The sequence below is a fragment of the Mobula birostris genome, chromosome 7, assembly GCF_030028105.1.
Source record: "Mobula birostris isolate sMobBir1 chromosome 7, sMobBir1.hap1, whole genome shotgun sequence".
Classification (NCBI taxonomy): domain Eukaryota; kingdom Metazoa; phylum Chordata; class Chondrichthyes; order Myliobatiformes; family Myliobatidae; genus Mobula; species Mobula birostris.
In genome coordinates, this window is record NC_092376.1 from 46,384,027 (window position 1) to 46,406,087 (window position 22,061).

At 38.0% G+C, this 22,061-nt stretch overlaps 1 protein-coding gene across 1 annotated transcript in view; it reads left to right on the top strand.

The window, feature by feature from the left end:
* micu2 (mitochondrial calcium uptake 2) overlaps positions 1-22,061 on the top strand; it is a 422,357-nt gene that overhangs the window by 116,252 nt on the left and 284,044 nt on the right. The gene's annotated exons all lie outside the window — the stretch shown is intronic.

A 22,061-nucleotide genomic window follows, 5' to 3' on the forward strand; every position in this document is an offset into this window, starting at 1 on the left:
TTGAACTGCTGCTGCTAAGTTGACAAATTTCACGTCACATGCCGGTGATAATAAACTTGATTCTGATACCTTCAAATTCTTCATAGTTTCTAACTTGTTGAAGTTGTGAAATTGCTTCATTTTTACTCCCAGCCATACAGTACCTGGCATCTCCAAGTCTAAATGCTTAAAACCACAGTGAGCAGAACAGTTCTGAATTGTCTTGTGGCTTATTTTCACCAACTATCAGTGACAAAAATCATTGCTTTTTGAACACAAACACACGCAACTGATGTTATTTTTAAAACTATCCTCCCAAAGCATGGTGTAGTGTCTAACAGCCACAGCACTGGCGGTAGTTAGAAACTGTTCAGCAACAGTGTCCTGTTCCAGTTAAGCTGCATAGTATCCCAAATAAGCGAAGGGAATCCTGTCTATTTTCTCAATTAGCTTTGGTTCTTTGAGTTGTCCAATATAAGTGGCTGCCCCTGTTAGTTGATAGCCCAATTAACCCGAATCCATTATTTTTACAATGGTAGAGCTACTAGGACTTAACCCTATGGTAAGTTGGCTCTCTTGATGTCGGCAGTGGGCTTGGAGTGGTGACAAGGAGGGAGAGTAGGTACATCATCGCGGTCATCAGGTGGGCACCCTCCTTCTTAACATTTCGTTGATAAGCCTACAACGTCTCCAGAGGGCTCAACGGTGCTACCTGGCATCCCAGATACATCCCTCTCAGTTCCATACCCTCCTGTCTTCATCTTGCAGCCCAGTTGTTGTCTTTCCTTTTAATCCAAATCCAATTGCTGCTTTCTTCTGCTGCATTTGACAAGGGCTTGATTGCTTGTTGGAAGGAGTGACCCCTCACCCCCATCTTCTTCAATAGACTGGTCGTAGATGTAGTAACGAATCTCCTGCATCCCACTTCTACAGGGAAAATCTTGGTCTTCCAGCCATTCTGCCAGTTCAGAGTACTTGGTGTTTTTCCTCCTCATAGGCTTCTTTGACACCATCTTCCCATGGTACTGTCAATTCCACAACATATGCCAGCTTGGCTGTTGTGGACCACAGGACCAAAGGTAAATAGACTTAAGAAGTTACAGATCAGCCGTTGATAAAATACTGAGGTGAACTGCTTGTCGCATGTCAATCTAAGTATGTTTCTTCCTGTACCATCTACTTCTTAAGTTGTCTCTAACATCTAACAAGAAAAAGGTGTACATTTCATTGTATTTAACCACATTTAGGGATTGCTAATTACTAATATTTTAGGTTTTCGCAAGGAAAACAGTGAGGTTTTTTTTGTTGAATGAAACCCATAACACATTTTATTGAACTCCAAAACCTAAATACAAAGGCCCGCTAAAAATCCTTGCATATCAAAGTCATCACATCACACCAGCCTCTTAAGATGAAACCCCAACTCAATGTTGGCGGTGGTAAATTCTGTGCATTTCTCCCAATTATGCTACCATACATAGACCCCCCCCCCCCACCCCCACCCACCAGAATTCACTAAAATCAGCACCATGAACCTGTCTGGAGCTTGGATGAGCCGTCTGGCTTGTGTCCTATATTCCATAAGTGGAGGAACAGTGTCTCTGGCTCATCCAGAGGTGCATTGACAAGCTCATGGTCACGTTGTGATGCCAGGGGCATGGCAGCAGAATACTCCAAATCTTGGTGGGCCAGTTTAAGGCAATCTACTGAAATGCGTTCAGATTTACCACTCTTATCTACAAGTCTTTTCTACCCATTCCAAAACACAGAACGGGCCATTGTAAGGGGCCTTACAATGTTGGTGTGCGTCATGGCAGATGAAAACAAACAAGGCAGAATGTATGTCAAAAAGAACCCAAGAGTCTCTGCGCCATGATGGGAGTAGGAACAGGTGAAAAGGAATCAAATATACTAAGGAGGGTGGAATGGTTTGAGAGGCCGACCAGGTGGTCATAGCATTGGGAGTGAAATCACCTGGCACTTATCACAGCTGCCCGTACACCAACTCAGCTGCAGAGGACTGCAGGTCCTCTTTTTGGAACATTTCTGATCACCAACAGGATCCACGGGAGATGATCATGCCAACACTCATTAGTCGGGGAAATCCTCAGGGCAGCCTTTAGGGAACGGTAAAACTGCTACCATAAGCCATTGGACGGTGGGTGATACGCCATCATGTGATGTAGCCTAACGCTGAGGTTCTGAGTCATCACAGCCCAGAGGTCTGAAATAAATTGGGGACCATGGTCAGAGGAAATATCAGATGGGAGGACAAACCAAGCAACCCAGGTGCTGATGAACTCCCAAGCCATGTCTGTAGCCATCGTTGACGCTAGAGCAATGGCCTCTGGCCACCTGGTGGTATAGTCCACCATGGTACGAAGGTGCATGAAGCCATGGGAGGGGGAAGAAAACCAACAAGGTTCACATTGACATGGTCAAAAACAGTCAGTCTCCAGTTTACATACATGATAGGGTGAGAGTGACTGGTTGAGACATTGCACAGGAAAGAAACCCCAGCTTTCTAGAACTTATTGTCAGCCAATTGCAGCACCCACAGCATAGTCTGTGGTCAGTAGTAATGGCTATGGGTGCGTTGAGGAACAGGTGCGCCAGTAGGGTTACATCAGAAAGAGCTCTTTTAGTATCATCAAATAACCTGGTCAAGCAGCCTTTAAGCATACCATACAGTTGGAGTCTAAGTTCAACAGCTCGTGGAATGAAGCAGTGATAGAAATTCACCCTACCTAAAAAAAAACTTGCGTAGTTTTTTAGTAGTGCAGGGCAGAGGTAAATCTGTAGTAGCAGCTACTTTTGATGGAGGGGTTTTGTACGTTCTGCAGAGATGTCATGGCTAAGAAAGTCAGTGGTTGACAATCCAAGCTGGCATTTAGCAGGGTTAATAATTAACCAATGTTGGCTTAAGCGTGAAAAAGTGTGCAGAAATGAGGTACATGTTCGGGTTTGGATGCACTTTGAACAAGCATCTCATCCAGGTAAACGAAAAGAAAATCTAAGTCTTTTAATACAGTTCATCAGCTGTTAGAAAGTCTGTGCTACATTTTTCAGTCGTAACGGCATGCTCAGAAACTCAAAAAAGCCAAGTGGGGTTATCACAGCTGTTTTGGGAATGTCCTCTGAGCACTCAGGCACCTGATGGTAGCTAGAAAGATTTTGGAAAAAATTAATTTTCCAGTTAAATGTGCGAAAAAGTCTTGGATGTGTGGGACAGAGTAAAAGCAGTTGGCACTTTCTAGCATTTGTACCAAAGCACGCATGGTAAAAACACAGGCACAGTGTTGTCCTTTTTGCAGCTGTGGGCATCCTTATGTTGAGGGCCTTGCTGACTGGGTTTTTTGAGGTAGAGAGAGGAGGAGGAGTAATGCATTGCTGCCTCGCTGAGTGTAGACTATCAGCCATTTAGCAAGCTCCCTATAGTACTTCACGGGTGCATTAGCGAGGGCTATGCAAACTTGATCAGGCATATGTTGCATGAAGAGTTCTTTAAAAATAAAACAAGGACGGTGATTTCCCTGGAGTGTTAGCATGTGGTCTGTTAGCTCTGAAGGCCTAGCAGCGCTGAGAACGGGTAAGGAAAACAACTGTTTGGCACGCTCAGAGTCTGCAAAAGGTGAATTTTCAGCGTTTGGTATTTATCATGTTCAGGCGAGTGTCCAAGCGGACTCACAACTTTCGCAGCTGTGGTACTCTGGGTGACACTACTACTTAGTAGAATCTGGTATTGTCGGCAGAGATCTTGCACAGACTGAACTGGGCCTCAGCTAGTAGTGATAATAATAAGTACTTTATTGATCCTCAGTGGAAAATTCTTTCATAACAGAGGCAACATTTAAAAACACACTTAGCAGTGTGCAGACTTAACTAATAATAAAGTGCAGAATTGTATAATAATTTTGAAAGAATTTCCCAATTTGCGGCTTCATGTTGGAGGAGCAGCATCGGTGCTGGTGATGCAAAAAGTCTAAATAAACTCATCAAAAAGGCTGGATTTTGCAAACCAAGCAACAGTATTTTGCTTCCAAAACTCTGGCAGTTTCAAAGCAACTGCATTGATCGACATGTTCCATAATTCTGGAATTGTCCTAGAGCATCTGGGTCACCAATGTAGGTATTTGCAAGTAAAATGAAGTGAGGCATTCTATGTTGAATGAAATACTTTACTCATTTTATTGAACTCTAAAATCTAAGCACAAAAGCATGCTAGAAGTCCTTACGTAACAACGTCGTCGCGTCAGACCAGCCTCTTAAAGTGAAACCCCAACTCAATGTCAGTGGTTGTGAATTATGTACATTTCTCCCAAATATATTATCCTACAATATCATATTCTCTAATTGTTTCTTCAGAATAATGTGGCAGTTTTTGAAAGTATACCTGACAAATAATATGTCAAGACAATTGACTGGAAGTTTTAGATTTAATTCAATGTCGTTATTTTAAATCTAGTATTGTATATAAGAACTAACTTACATCCTTTGAAGAAGCTGCTTTGTAAGATGCTTTTACTGTCATGTGTTTTTACAATGAAATTACATTCTCAAGTACTTTTCACTTAGCACATATTTTTCAAAATGCTTCATTTCATTTTTTGTAACAAATCGTGTCAATCCTGTTTATTGTCTTCAAGCAATAGAGTTAAACCTCAAAAATGCATTTTGTATGTGTTCACTGAGGTAAATGATATTTCAAATACTGCAGTTTGCATTCAGTCAACCTTTGAAACCTAACATGAATGCAAAACTTCGTAGTGAATTAACTACAAATATATAATTGGAGTTTTCTTGCATTTAGTAATTATGTTTAATTTGAAATAAAATGCTTGATTTTCAGTAGGCGCATGATTTACTTAATAAAGAACAATTGTATTATTGTTTATATTTTTTAAAAATTCTAAGATTTCTGTTAACTTTTCACGTATAGCAAGTTTCTGCCTCGCTGCCCACTCCCATTCCACTCTGTAATGGTACAACTAAGTCTTTCAGGAGACAGTTTTCTATTTTTACTCCCTTATTGATGAAGCCCATTCTGTATTTATTTGAAGAAGACTTAATTATCTGTGCTATCTTTATCTAAAACCAGCTTGAAAATATTTCCTCTTATCATTTTGAAGACTAGATAGTCATTTTTCTGATTTATTCATTAATGTCTAATGTTGGAAGGCCTTGAGCTTCCCTTCCAGCTCTCCCTTCAAGAAAGATATTGTGTTCCCCTTGACAAGCTGATATGTTTGAGTAAGACCATAACATTGATGACCTTAAGCTCCTCATGGACCATAACAAGCATGTTTTCACTGAATTTTCTTCCACTTTTCCAACATAATGTAATGGCATCAGACAATTAAAATATATTTTAATTCATATTCCACTCTTCATATTTTCAAATGTAATCTGTTATTTTTCTATGTGCATGTTGTTTCATTGTCCAGTATTTTTTTTAGAATAAATGTCAATGGAATTGTAAACAGATTTTGAGAAAGAATAAGTGAAGAACAATGGGAAAAAAAAACAATCAAACAACACAATGTAAATCTACTTAAATGCAAGGTCAATATTTCTACATACCAATGGAGAAGCATTTTAATGTTGTACATTTTAATTCCAACATGGTGGATATGCTGTGTTGGTGCTAGAATATGTGGTGATACTTGCAGGCTGCCCCCGCACACTTTTAGATTCTCTTAGTTGTTAATGTAAATGACGCATTTCACTGTATGTTTCAATGTACATTGATAAATAAGTAAATCTGAATATACTCATGAAAATCCTACATTATAAGAAAATGCATGCGATGCTTCAAAGAGTAAGAAGAAATGTATAGATTATAGGGGCAGTTATTTCTGCAGCCACAGCCATGAGTCCCAAAGGCTGTGCAGGTATAAAAGACATCTCTTCAGGGCCACAGAGGAGCTAGGTGAGGGAAGGTAAAGATCTAGTTGTAGTAGTTGTCAGGGGTAAAATGAGGAAATAGCTTCTCTTGAAAGGATTTGAACTGTTAGGGTCCAAATTAAAAAGCAGAATTACGAAAGATATCTTTGGATACTCTTTGAGCGACATGGAAATTGGCAGTGTTAATATGATTAGGGAACTGAATGCATGCTTTAATGCTTAGTATGAGAAAAAATGGTTTTAATTCTTGAAACACTAGGACCAGTCCTGGAAACGAGGGTAATTTTTGGACATTCTGGAAATTGAAGGATGCAGGGGCGTGGTGGGGAAGTGGTGGAGGAAAATTATGCTGAGCTAGAAGATCACTCGTGATACAGCCTGGGGGACTGAAAGACTTGCTCCTGTTTACTGTTCGTTCAAAAACCTCGTGGCGGAGGAGAAGGAGTTGCTCCTGGGTGAGAAGAGGCATGTCCTGGAGTTTGCAACCTTCTGCTATTTTTATTGATCTGTTACAGTGACCCCTCCATTACCAGACAGTGATGCAACTTGCTCTGTATGGTACATCTGTAAAAATTTGCTATAAGCTTTGGTGACATACCAAATTTCCTCAAAATCTTAATGAGAGTGCCTTTTTTGTAATTTCATCAATATTTTGGGCCCAGGATAGATCTTCAGAGATGCTGAGGGCCAGCAACTTAAAACTGCTCACCCTTATCACTGCAGATCCCTTGATAAGGACTGGTGTGTGTTCCCTCAACTTCCCCTTCCTGAAGTCCACAATCAATTCCTTGGTCTTACTGACATTGAGTGCAAGGTTGTTGTTGCGACACAATTCAACCAGATCGGTCTCATTCCTGTATGCTTTCTCGTCACCATTTGAGGTTCTGCCAGCAACAGTTGTGTCACCTTCAAATTTATAGATGGCATTTGAGCTATGCCTGGCTACACAGTCATGGGTTTAGAGAAAGTAGAGCAGTGGGCCAAGCATGTATCCTTGAAATGTGCCAGTATTGGTTGTCATTGAAGAGATGTTATTTCCTGGGTAACAACATCTTGGAGGATCTATCCTGGGACCATTGCATTCATGCAATCACAAAGAAAGTACCTCGGTGACTCTACTTCATTAGGAGTTTGGAGAGATTAGTTATGTCACCAAGTAAATGGTGGAGAGGATTCTGACTGGTTGCATCACAGCCTGGTATGGAGCCCCAAACGTTAGGATCGCAAGAGGCTCCAGAGGACTGTAGACACAGCCAGTGCCATTATGGACACATCCCTCCCCACCATGAAGGAAATCTTCAAGAGGTGGTGCCATTATTAAAGACGTTCACCATCCAGGGCATGCCATCTTCCATCTTACTTCCATCAGAGAGGTGGTGCAGAACCTTGAAGATGCATATTCAACATTTCAATAAAAGCTTCTTAGTCTCATACCAATTTTATGTCTTGCACTGTACTGCAGCCGCAAAGCAACAAATTTCACAACTGATAATAAGCCTCATTCTGAGACATCTGAAATAATAACTTTGTTTCTCTTTTCACAAAAACTGTTTGATCTTCTGATCACATATTTTTAAGTAGTGCAAAAAGTGAATATACATTTGTAATTTATGGTTTTTCAAAATTATGTATTGCAATGTACTGCTGCCACAAGGCAACAAATTTCATGAGATTTATCAGTGATACTAAACCTGATTCCTCACACTTTCTACCACTGACCCCTCAATGAGGACTGGTATGCACTCTCCCAACTTCCCCTTCCTGAAGTCCACAGGCAGTTCCTTGGTCATGCTGAGGTAGAGTGCGAGCTTGTTACAGTGGAGAGAGAACCACATTTAATATTTAAGGTCAATTGGTGGTCAGTATTCACTTGGAACCTGATATTGTGTTTTCAGCTTGCTGACTGTATCAGTGACTTAGAACATAGAAAGAGTACAGCACTGGACAGGCTGTTTCAGCCCTCAACATTGTGCCAATCTCAGTGCCATTTTATACTAAATTTCCTCCTCCTGTGTATCATTAATATCTCTCCATTCCCTTCACATTCAAGTGTATATCTAAAAGTCCCTTAAACACCACCAAACTGCCTTTCCTCTTTGACGCCTACTAACTTATTCCAGGTTCCTTCCACTCTCAATTTTAAAAAAAATTCCCCTTACATCGCTTTTAAAATCCACCCCCCTTCCAACTTTAAAAGCATGTCCTTTTGGTGTATGACATTTCTATCCTGACTGTCTCCTATCTATGCTCCTATCTATCTAACCTCTATCTTCAGTTAGACTGAACTTGGAGTAGTGTGCACAGTTCAGGTCTCCCCTCAGCCTCCAGTGCTCCAGAGAGAACAACCCAAGTTTGTCTGACCTTTCCTTATAGCTCATACCTTCTAATCCAGGCAGCAACCTACTAAACCTCTTCTGTACCCTCGCCACAGTCTCCTTTCAATAGTGAGGTGACCTGAACTATACACAGTAATTTCCAGCATCTGCAGAATTCCTGTTGTTGTGTGCACAGTACTCCAAGTACAGTCTAACTGAAGTTTTATAAAGCTGCAACTTGATTTCCTTTCTCTAATGCTTGAAAAACCTACTATTGAAAGCAATCTGCTCATATGCCTTCTTTACCACCTTATCCATTTGCATAGTCACTTTCAGTGAGCTATAAACCTGGACCCAGAGATCCCTCTGCACCTCCTCAATGCTATTAAAGAGTCTACCATTTACTGTAGACTTCCTTCTTTCATTTGATCTCTCATAATGCAATACCTTACATTTTCCGGATTAAATGCCATCTGCTTCTTCTCTATTTATATCTGTAACTGATTTGTATTCTTCTGTCTTCTTTGAGAATATATATTGTCCAGAAGTTTACCTATCTCGTTGTTATTTTCATAACTGCTAAACTGTCCATCGCCATTTTCATCCATCTCTCTCTGTCTCTCTACAAAAACACACACACACACACACACACACACACACACACACACACACATAATATGTATTTGTGTGTGTGTGTACGTATGTGTGTGTGTGTATATATCACAAACAAAAGCATGGATCTCTGTGGCACAATACTGGTCATGGGTCTCCTGCCAGAATAACCTACTCTCCTTCTTCTATGGACAAGGTAGTTCTGAAACCAAACTTTCAATTTACTTTGGATCCCGTGCATCTTTATCTTCTGAGTTGACCTCCCGTCAAGTCTTACTAAAGGCCATACAGCCTGCCTTGTCCTCATCAAGGTCCTTTGTTACCTCATCCAAACACTCAGTCAGGTTTGTAAGGCATGACTGCTCTGCACAATGCCTTGCTGACTGTCCCCTAAGCATGACAAGGCTTTCCAAATACACATAGATCACATCCCTCCAACAACTTTCCTAACAATCACTGGTCCGTATTTCCTTTCTTGAACAAAGGCACAGCATTTGCTACTCTCCAGGCCTGTGATAGCTCGCCTGTTGCTAGTGAGGACATAAAGATCTTTGTCAAAGTCTCTGAAATCTCCTCTCTTGCTTCTTCTAATATTCTGGGATGTATGGCATCTATAACTCTATGAAAGGCATTAAGGTGGACAAGTCCTCATTGAGTGGAATAGCTCAGAAGCAGGTCCTTCTGCCTACTTTATCCCATGTACCTGAACCAGGACCATATCCCTTCTAACCCCTCTATCCACGTACATATGCAAACTCCTTTTGAATGTTGCAACTGTACCGGTATCTACTACTTCCACTGCCAGCTCATTCCACACTTGCATCATCCTCTGAGTACAGAAATTATCCCCCAGGTTCCTCTTAAATATTTCCTTTCACCCTAAACCTATGACCTCTAGTTCTAATCTCACCCAGGCTAAGAGGAAAAGGGCCCAGCACTACGTCTTTCTTGCAAATATCCTCCAAATCCTTCTCTTCAGTGAATACTGACACAAAGTACTAATTTAGTACCTCAGCCACTCCTTTATCCTTCAGTGGACCTTCAGTCTCATTAGTTATCCTCTTTTTTTAATGTAACTATAAAACGCCGTGGCATTTTCCTTGACCCTACTTGCCAAGGACATTTCATGGCCTCTTTTGGTCTTTGTACTCACCTGCTTGAGCGCTTTCCAACTATCTTTATATTCCACAAGGGCCCAGTCTAATTTTAGCTTTCTAAACCGCATACATGCTTTCCTTTTCTTCCTGACTAAATTTAAGACCTCTTCAGTCAACCAGAGTTCCCTTACTTTACCATCCCTGTCTTTACTCCTTACCGATCCTGAACTCTGATCAGTTGGTCTTTAAACAACTTCCACATGTCAAATGTGGTTTTGTCTCACAGCAGCTGCTCCCAATCAGTGCCCCTTAGCTTCTGTCTTATCCTGTCATAATTTGCCCTCCCCCAGTCTACTTCCTTCCTGCAAAATATGATTTTATCCTTACTCATGACTATGTTAAAAACATTGAGTTGTAAAACATATTCTTATTCATAACTATCTTAAATCATAAAGTATTGAAATATAATAGTTATGTTTTAAGATATTTATAAGGATGAAATCAAATCAATTAATTTTACTTCATTTCCAAAGGAAAGCAGCGAGAATATAGAAGTAGCTTTTAACGAGAATCTGCATGGTGCTAAGATTTTCTTTACTTCAGGTGAGTTGACCTGAAGAAATAGATGAGGTTGAGAATAAATTGCCAGAGTGGCTGAGTATGATCAAACTGTTTCCTGTAAACCCCTAGTAATAAAACCCTCATGTTTTCAGATATAAAACATTTTAAAAAGAGTAAAGTTTTATAATGCAACAAATTTTGTAAAAAAAAATGCCTGCCACTGAGTATTTTCTCATATTCATCAAATTTGCTTCCCTTCATTTGTTGTACTTATCTTTCCTTCATTCCTAATCTGTTATTGGACCTAATTATTTTTATCAACCATAGATCAATGGTTAGAAACATTTAGAAAGCGACTGGAAAAAAACCCCAGAGAAAATCATATCAAACTATTAATGCTGTGGGAGACACAGCCTTAGGACCTATGCAAATTAAAATGAAAACAATTGCAGATGTTGGAAGTCTGCAGTAAAAACAATGTCAAATAGACCACTGGTTTTATCTTGAGATAAAAGCAGACACTTCTATAACACTCAGCAGGTAAGGTAGCATGGGAAAGAGAAGCAGAGTAGATGTTTCAGGTCTAAGACTCTTCACAATGGTCTTACAAGGGACCCTAGACCTAAAATTTTAACTCTGTTATATCCATGTGACCAATTAACCACATCTTTGGAATATGGCAGGAAACCAGAGAACCCAGAGGAAACCCACGCTTTGCTTGGGAGAATACACAAACTGTTCATAGACAGCTGCAGAATTGAATCCAGGTGGCTGGTACTGTAACTGCATTACACCAATGGCTCTGCTTCTGTATTGCTTGTATTTCTGAGGGCTCTGCTGCCTATGATCTGTTTGAACCTTCAGAAAGGGCCCTGGCAGCTACCCATTCAGGGCATTGGGAGCTGTGCTACTTTCAAAGGTCAGTGCAGTTATTGAAATCCTGTGGAAGGTTATAGCCTAGGTCAAGAAAGATTTTGTCCATATTATAATTGGACTTAAAATATTAAATAATGTATTTTAAATAATATTGTTTTCGATAGAAAAGTTTGTGAGGTGATGTAAAAGCATGTAGGAAAAGCATATTGTATAAAAAGTTTTCCAGCTAGGAACCTGTCAATCTTTCATACCTATCTATCAATTTAGAATTGAAATATATTACTTTCAGTGAAAAATGAAAGCTACATTGATCACTTAAGATGGTCAACAACTATTTCTAGATGATTATCTCTTGGAAAAAGTCTTCCATTGTATTGGATCATTTTAAATGATGTAATATTTTAATGTTAATGTACAAAATAGTATGGTGCTGCATTAGCTAAACTTCAAAGTAAATTTATTATCAAAGTACATGTATGTCACCATATACAACACTGAGATTTTCTTGCGGGCATACTCAATAAGTCAGCAATAGAACAATAACCATAATAGAATCAGTGAAAGACCTCACCAACTTGGGTGTTCAGCCAGTATGCAAAAAACAGCAAACAGTGCAAATACAGAAAGAAATACATAATAATAAATATCAAGAACACAAGAAGAGTCCATAGGTTGTGTGAACATTTCAATGATGGGGCAAGTGAAGTTGAATGAAGTTATCCTCTTTGGTTCAAGAGCTTGATGGTTGAGGGTGAATAACTGTTCCTGAACCTGGTGGTGTGAGTCCTGAAGCTCCTGTGCTACCTTCCCAATGGCAGCAGCGAAAATAGAGTATGACCTAGGTGGTGGGGGTCTCTGATGTTGGATGCTGCTTTCCTGCAACAACTCTTCATATAGATGAGCTCAATGGTGGGGAGGGCTGTACTCATTTTGAACTGGGCCACATCCATTACTTTTTGTTGGATTTTCCACTCAAGGGCATTGGTGTTTCCATACCAGGCTGTGATGCAGCCAGTCAAAAACTCTCCACTACACATCTATAGAAGTTTGTCAAAGTTTTAAATGTTATACTGAACCTTCGTAAGCTCCTAAGGAAGTAGAGGCACTGCTGTGCTTTCTTCATAATTGCCCTTGTATGGTGGGCCCAGGACAGCTCCTCTGAAATGATAACCCCAAGGAATTTAGAGTTGCTGGCCCTCTCCACCTCCAATCTCCCAATGAGGACTGGCTCATGAACCTCTGGTGTCCTCCTCCTGAGGTCAATAATCAGCTCCTTGGTCTTGCTGACATTGAGTAAGAGGTTGTTGTTGTTGTGACATCACTCAGCCAGATCCGTCACTACCTTTGATTTGGCCTAAGACGGTGGTGTTGTCAGCAAGCTTAAATATGGCACTGGAGCTGCATTTAGCCACACAGTCATCGGTGTAAGGCGAGTAGAGCCGGGAGCTAACACACAGTCTTGTGGTGCACCTGGGCTGATGGTGATTGTGGAGGAGATATTGCCAATCCGAACTGACTGGGGAGACTAACTAAGAAAATAGAGGATCCAGTCACACAAGAAGGTATTGAGGCCAAGGTCTTGAAGTTTATTGATTAGTTTTGAAAGGATGATGGTTTTGAATGCTGAGCAGTAGTCGATTATCGAGCATCCTGATGTATGCATCTTTGCTGTCCAGACGTTCCAGGGATGAGGGAAGAACAATGACGTGCACTTTCCAATGTGTCAGTATTATTTTTTTTCCTGAATAACTTCATTGCCCAAAATGATAATTTTAGGAAAACAACAGCCGATGGCACTATGTTCTCTTTTCTTAGTGGTATTCACACTTCAGTTAAACTCTAATACCAAGCATAATTTGGAAATGACATACTTTAAGCACCATTCACAAAATGAACTTGTATACAAATGATTCTGCAGAAACTCCAAAGAAAATGAGCTATATGTTTTTGGAAGCAGAAATCTGCAAGAATATTTTTCTCAGAAATCAACATTGTCTAAAATGTCAAGACAATCATTAGATATACATGTAGCTGACAGATGGATTAGTTCAGCATTTTGCAGCACATGTTCTTAATCACTCTGAAGCTTTTATATTGCGTTAACTGCAGTGCTACTGCAAATTTGTAGGACTCATTAAAGTCAATGTCTGAACAGTCTAGTTTTTTTTAAGAAAACAGAATATTTCTGGGGAATAGTCTTGGAAAATTTCCAAATTAACTTTCAAAATTTTATGCTCTCCAAAGTATTTGCATGGCTCTTGATTTCACTGAAAGCAACCAAACTGTTTTTGAAGGCTGCTTACATTGCCATTTCCATTGAAAATTAGGCACCTACTTAACTTTTGCCACAAAACAAAACTTCTTATTGAAATCCCAAGACAAAATTGGCTGGTGTTTATTTTTCTAGACTGATTAAAATCACAGTTATGTTGTTCTGTTTAGTGAGATTAAGGGAGGTATGAAAAAGAATTGATCTCCAGCCTTTCTCAGAATCAGTCAGTTTTAATGTCACTGGCATATGTTACAAAATAAGATCTTTTGTGGCAGTTTTTTATTTTGTATTGCAATGTACGGCCTTTTCTGACTTTATGATACCTTAAAGCACAACACAGTCAAGTATTTCTGAAGTTTAGTCATTGTTCTAATGTGGAAAATGTAAGAACCACCAGGCAACATTAACAATTCTTCAAAAAACTGTGCCATGGAACTATGAGTCAGCAGGTGTTCAACATGATAAAGGCATCCATTAGTCTTGCGAGACCATGGATCTGTGCTTGGAAAGTCTTCACTCTCCAGGACACAGGCCTGGGCAAGATTGTATGGAAGACCAGCAGTTGCCCATGCTGCAAGTTTTCCCTCTCCACGACACCAATGTTGTCCAAGGGAAGGGCATTAGGACCCATACAGCTTGGCACCAGTGTCGTCGCAGAGCAATGTGTGACTAAGTACCTTGCTCAAGGATGCAACACGTTGCCTCGGCTGGGGCTCGAACTCACGACCTTCAGGTCGCTAGTCCAATACCTTAACCACTTGGCCACATGCCCACTTCAACATGATATCCCAACAGAAAAAATAAACACCTCTATCACTTCTGACAAAATTTTAATGGTCAATTCTACTAGAGTAGGACATAGACCCCTTCTGAGCCAAATACCTTTTGACTTGGGTGAAATTGTGAGTCATATATGAAAAGTACAGACCTGACCTAACTGAAGTAATGGACAGACTGAATGGCCTACTCGTGTTCTGATGTTCTGATTTGTATGGTTATTAATCACTGCAAGGGAGCTCATCATACTTTTTATCCATTTTTGAAAACTGCTGTACCATTTGAATTCATTTTTGTGACATCCAACTATAATTTTTAATTAGGAGACTTTAAAAATATTTCCCTATTTCATAAACTTTTGGCTCATTTAGCATTTTCTTGCAGGGCAATGAAAATAGAAAGTACAGTTCCCAGTGTGATATTTTTAGATGATGTGAGGAGCCTCAGAGGCTCACCAAGCTCCTTGCAAAGCAAAACAATACATCTGTGTAAATGATCTCTTTTATAGTCAACATTGCTGTTGAGAATCAGTGACAGACAGTTATACCAGTTGTCTGGAGTATTATTGGTAGGACCATTCAAGAAGCCCTTTGTCTTGGAAGCTACCTATAATGTTGCCTGCCTGTCAATTTTCCTTTCTCTAATCTTGGGAAAATGCAAGTTCTGAAATTACTATCAATAATGTAAGAAATATTTTTAAATGAATTTTATTATCTGTGTAGAAATAAATTTCTTGACGTGATATGTTGGATATGTGTCTGCTCTAAACTGTGAGCTGCTTATGGTTTTGTTTGAAAGCCTATACATTATTTTTTGATGTATATGTATATTTGCCAATGTGCACAAAGGTACCTTGAGACTCGGTGGGTGATGAATTCACCTAGTTTTGATTGCATTCCAAACGTGGCTTCAGCTATCAAGGACAAAGCAGAAAACTGGCATTAATCAACAGGAAAAAACAGAGTGTGTACTTGGCTACTTTCAAGATCAGCTTAATTGCTATTTCAAGAATAAAAGTTTGGGATGAACTGACAGTGTGCTGATAGTTTAGCTGTGAACTATAGCCAGCTGCAGAGCGTATGTCTGTGTGCTCCAGTATACTGGGCTTGCACGTTATATCGTGGAAGCCAGGAAGTAGCAAAAGGGCTTTTATTTGGGGCAGCCAGCCTTTATTATAGTGTTCAATATGTTTGTTAGATTAATTATTTACTCATGTTTTTAAATAATTAGCATTTTAATGTATTTTAAGTGAAATAAATTTAATTTGAAGATTGCTTATGTTCATTTTAATATTTGGATAATTAACATCATAATAGGTGAATAAAACAGTGAAAATTGTAAGAAAGCTGTTAACATTGGTCTGAAAGTTTTAGCTGATATCAGTTATTATGATAAATTCCTAGCATGGCATGTGAAATAGAATACACTGCAGGAGACAAGGGAGTAAGGAGATAGGAGATAGGAAATGAGATTGATGGGATTCTTCTTCCTCCTGTGATTGCCCTCCTTGGGTATCATGATAAACAAATGAATATTCAAATACGGATTCTTGTTATTTTCTTTCTAAATGCAGCAAAGTCCTGAAATTATGTCGTGAAATTTCTAGCATGTAATTTGCATGTGTAATCACCTAACAAAGTAGACAAGTTTCAGAGGAATATGTTTGTTCAGTTTTTAACATGCACAATTTTATTTCTGAGTCAGATAGAGTGGAATGACCTTTATTTTAATTGCCATGTGCACAGGTAAATGACATGATATCATCGAATTGTTATGGGTCAGAAAGAAGCAATTTCTGTTCATCAAGTCAACACAAGCTTCTTTCAGAGCCATTCATTTGGTTCCCGGCATTCTTTTCCCTTAGCTTGACAAATCTCGAATCATTTAAGCTAGCGTAAAGATTCATGAGATTTTGTCAAATCTTGCTGAAATGTTATGCTGAGCATAGATATATTAGAAAATAAAATTAGATGATTAGAAGTTTATGCCCAGCTATTAATTGCAAAGACAAAAAATGCTTTATAATTTCAAATAAAATTGTAGTATTAAAGAGTTACTATTTGAATAAAAAATATTAATGAACAGAACAGTATCAAATGATGATAAACATTTAATATCATGAAATGCTGATAGATGAATATAGTAGTTTGTTACTTGGCTGCTGCTAATTAGTTGAGTTGGTAACTTTCACCTCTTCAAGCAGAATAAAACAATTTTATTGCCTACATCAGTTAGGATTTTTTTTTTAAAGCAGATGGTCTTGGCGTGTTTGTTAATGCAAAGCAGCAGTGGTATGCTGGTGTAAGAATGGCAGTGATGGTGCAAAAAAAGGTTTAATTGGCATAGCCAAGACTGCAGTAAAAATAAACCTACTGCCTCAATACACCAACCCTGCCATCTGGTACCTAAAAACTTGAAGAACCTATCTAAGCTATAATATGGATAAGTTTTTGCTGAAACAAGCCTTAAACTTGGTCTTTAAGCATGCAGGTTTGAAAAATCTGAATGACTCATTGCATAATAAAATGACCAACAGTTTGTTGAGTGTTCCAAAGATATAAATAACGTATTATTGATAAAGAAACTTGTTCTACCTTGGGAATTTACTTGGAGGAATAAAGTTCATTATTTTTGTATAAAAATATTGAAGGAAGAACATTGTTTAGAGTGTATAATATAAAAATTCCTGACATTTAAATATTTAGGTTTGTTTTAAAAGTTAGAGTGAGGTCATACAAACAATCTGATGAATAAACATACTTAATTTTCCTTGGATCATATTTTGATAGGTTCTCTGCATTCATTGAGAAATTGAAACAGATCCAACTTCACCAAAGGAAATGTATGCAAAAAAATATACAAATTTCAGGCATTGAGATCAGCAGACAGAGTTTGACTGATATTGACCTTTTCAATTTTAAATATACCGTAGAATTTTCAAATGCCATATAATTGTAATATTTTTTCTAATGTAAAACATTGATGTTATGCATTAGATGAACTAAATCTCTGTGTGTGTCTATGTAAATATTTGTGTGTATGTATATGTGTGTGTGTGTGTGTATATGTGTGTGTGTATATATATATATATATATATATATATACACACACACATATACACACACACACACACACACACACACACACACACACAGTAGCATACAAAAGTTTGGGCACCTCTAGTCAAAATTTCTGTTATGGTGAATAGCTAAGCGGGTAGAAGATGAACTGATTTCCAAAAGGCATAAAGTTATAAAGATGACACTTTCTTTAATATTTTAAGCAAGAAAACTTTTTTATTTCCATCTTTTACAGTTTCAAAATAACAAAAAAAAAAGGAAAAGGGCCCGAAGCAAAAGTTTGGGCACCTTGCATGGTCAGTACTTAGTAACACCCTCTTTGGCAAGTATCACAGGTTGTAAACGCTTTTTGTAGCCAGCTAAGAGTCTTTCAATTCTTGTTTAGGGGGATTTTCGCCCATTCTTTCTTGCAAAAGGCTTCTAGTTCTGTGAGATTCTTGGGCCGTCTTGCATGCACGGCTCTTTTGAGGTCTATCCACAGATTCTCGATGATGTTTAGGTCAGGGCACTCTGAGGGCCATGGTAAAGCCTTCAGCTTGCGCCTCTTGAGGTAGTGCATTGTGGATTTTGAGGTGCGTTTAAGATCATTATCCTGTTGTAGAAGCTATCCTCTTTTCATCTTCGGTGCTTTTACAGACAGTGTGATAAATTTGCTTCCAGAATTTGCTGGTACTTAATTGAATTCATTCTTCCCTCTACCAGTAACTGTTCCCCGTGCCACTGGCTGCAACACAAGCCCCCATGCTTAACATTTGGAGAGGGGTTCTTTTCATGAAATTCTGCACCTTTTTTCTCCAAACATACCTTTGCTCATTGCAGCCAAAAAGTTATATTCAGAGGGGACGTCACGTGATGACGTGGGATTGAGACGTATGAATCCAGCTCTTCCGTAAAAAATCAGCAAAGTACCGTTTAAACAAAGCAAAGTTAATAAATACTTTCTGAAAACTACTTATAAACTTCTCAAGACTATTTTACGATATGCCTCGTAAATCGCAACAGAAGAAGTCTGCTGTTGTGAAGTCGCCGTGAGACGGGATGAAAAAAAGGCCTACTGCAGCGATGGAACCTCGGACTCAGGTTGGATCTCCTTCGGAGGAGACACATTTTATCTCTGGCGTAGAAGAACAGGGAGCAATAGCAGCGGTAGCGGTCCCTGGGAAGAAGATGCCAGAATTGCGCATGCGCAAATCGATACAACTTAAACTACAAGAACTGACGGCCACTACAAGCGAAAGTGGAAGTGAGTCAGAATCAGATTCCACAGAGAGCACAGGTGAAGAAGCGGAGGAAGAACTTAAAAGAGGCTTTATTGCAAGTAATGACTGAATTAAAAGGAGTAAAAATAGAGATTAGAAACATGAAGCTGAGCTATGATAAAGCTATGAAAAGACAGGAGAAAATGGATAAGAAACTTAAAAAAGTTGGAAAGAACAATGGAGCATATTAATGACAGAGTGGAAAAAACAGAAAATGATATGCTTGTCTGGAAAATGGAAAGAAATCAACTGTTGGAAAAAGTGGACGTGCTGGAAAACTTTAGTAGATGAAATAATATTAAGATTGTTGATCTTAAAGAAGGTATAGAGAGAGACAATCCAATAGAATTTTTTCAAAGATGGATCCCGGAAACTTTGCAAATGAAAGAGGAAGACCGATCAATTGAAATTGAATGGGCACATAGAGCTCTAAGACCAAAACCACAAGATGACCAATATCCACGATCAATTTTAATAAAACGTTTAAGATTTCAAGACAAAGAAAGAATTCTGTGGGCGGCTGCTCAAGCTGCCAAGAATAGAAAAGGGCCATTGGTGATAGAAGGGAACAAAGTTTTTTTCTACCCTGACATAAGTTATGAACTTTTGAAGAGAAGGAAGAAATTTAATCCAGTGGAAAAAGGTTCTATGGGATCACGGTTATCAATTTATACTGCGCTATCCTGCAACCTTGAAGATTTTTTGGCTGCTGGAGAATAAAGATTTTTTGACGACTACCAGAAAGCAGAGGAGTTTGTGCGAGATTCTTTGAAGATACAAGAACAAACCCAAGGGAGCGAGATGGATTACAGATGAAGATTTTGTCAAGGAATAGACTTGGTGGATTTTTAAAGAGGAAAAAATATATAAATATATTATTAATTATATGATAGAGGGGAAGAAAGGTTAAAGTTTGAAGAATATTAGTTGGGAATAGTAACATTATTTTTTCTATATATATACAATTTTTTTGTTACGGGGGAGCTGGAAGAAATACTGACCAATCGCTACGGAATTCATGTGTGCAAGCGTGGCTATAGCCACGACTGGCAAAATGGAGGGGGGTAGTGTTGTGCTTTTTTTTCATTCTCAACATTAGTAGGGAGGTATTTTGTTGTTCTTCTTTTTGTATCTTATCTATCTTTTATTTCTTTGTTTTTGCCTGGATGATTGGGAGGGAAACACATAGCAACATAGTGAAGTTTAAAGAGATTCCCCAAGGAACTATGAGAGTTAAGATGTTAGGTAACGTTTTAGATTGGAGTAACTTTGTTAAGAATAATGACTAATTTATTAAATTTTTTGAGTTTTAATGTTAATGGGCTTAATGGACCGATGAAAAGAAAAAGAATCTTAACACATATTAAGAAAATGAAGGTAGATTTAACCTTCTTGCAGGAAACGCATCTAACAGAAACAGAACATCAGAAATTTAAGAGAGATTGGGTTGCAGCTTCATTTAATTCAAAAGCGAGGGGAGTAGCAATTTTGATCAATAAAACGTTACCAATTAGAATACAAAATGTAATAATCAATTCTGTGGGGAGATATGTGATTATACACTGTCAACTTTTTTTCGAATTATGGACTCTCATGAATATTTATGCACCAAATGAAAATGATGCAAAATTTATACAAGAAGCTTTTTTGAATTTGGCTGATGCACATGAAAAAATATTAATAGGAGGAGATTTTAATTTTTGCCTAGACTCAGTCTTAGATAGATCAACTAAGGCTGTTACAAAATCGAAGGTAGTAATACTAACTTTATCTTTGATGAAAGATTTAAATTTGATTGATATATGGAGAAGAATCAATCCCAAAGAAAGAGATTATTCGTTCTTTTCTAATAGACACAAAACTTACTCAAGGATAGAATTTTTTCTATTATCAATCAATATTCAACACAGAGTGAAAAATATGGAATAAAAAGCAAGAATATTGTCAGATCACTCTCCTTTATTAATGACAATAATAATGACTGATAAGGAAGAAGTGACTTATAGATGGAGATTTAATTCAACATTATTAAAACGTCAAGATTTTTGTGATTTAATGAAAAAACAGATTTTTTTTGGATACAAACTCTCATTCAGTGGATGATAAATTAATACTATGGGATGTGATGAAAGCATATTTGAGGGGTTAGATAATAAGTTATACGTCTAAAATTAAGAAAGAATATATGGCAGAGCTAGACCAATTGGAAAAAGAAATTACAAAATTAGAAAAAGAATCTCAAAGACATACGACAGAAGAAAAACGAAGACAACTTGTCAATAAGAAATTACAATATAATATGCTTCAGGCATACAGAATGGAAAAAGCAATCATGAGAACTAAGCAAAGGTATTATGAGTTAGGTGAGAGAGCACTCAAAATCCTTGCCTGGCAGTTGAAAACAGAACAGGCTTCCAAAACGATAAATGCAATTAGAACAAGTGCAAATAAAATTACTTATAAACCTTTAGAAATTAATGAAACCTTCAAAAGTTTCTATTCTGAATTATATCAATCGGAATCACAAAATAATGTTAATGAGATAGAAAGGTTTTTTATCACAAGTAACTCTTCCAAAATTGAATTCGGAAGAACAGAAGGGATGAGATATGCCTTTTACATTAAAAGAGGTTGAAGAAGCTTTAGGATCACTTCAAAGTAATAAATCTCCAGGAGAGGATGGTTTTCCACATGAACTTTATAAAAAGTTTAAAGATTTATTATCTCCTCCTTTTACAGAGTTAATACGTCAAGCGGAAAAAACACATAAACTCCTAGAATCTTTTTCAACAGCGATTGTAATAGTATTGCCAAAAAAAGGTAGAAATCCTTTAAAACCAGCATCATATAGGCCTATTTCTTTGTTGAACAGGGATTATAAAATAATAGCAAAAATTTTATCGAATAGATTATCTAAATACTTACCAAAATTAATACATATGGATCAAACAGGATTTATTAAAAATAGACAATTGGCAGATGATGTAACTCGGCTACTCAGTATAATTCATTTGGCACAAAAAAGGGAGGAGATGAGTATAGTAGTAGCCTTGGATGCAGAAAAAGTATTTGATAGATTGGAATGGGATTTTTTATTTAAAGTATTAGAAAAACATGGGTTAGGAACACCTTTTATAAACTGGATTAAAACTTTAAATACTAACCCTAATGCTAAAGTAGTGACAAATAGTCAAATTTCAACACCATTCCAGTTAAAAAGGTCAACTAGACAAGGTTGTCCATTATCACCTGCTTTACTTGTATTGGCGATAGAACCATTAGCAGAACTAGTTAGAATTGATTCAGATATTAAGGTTTTAGAGTTAATC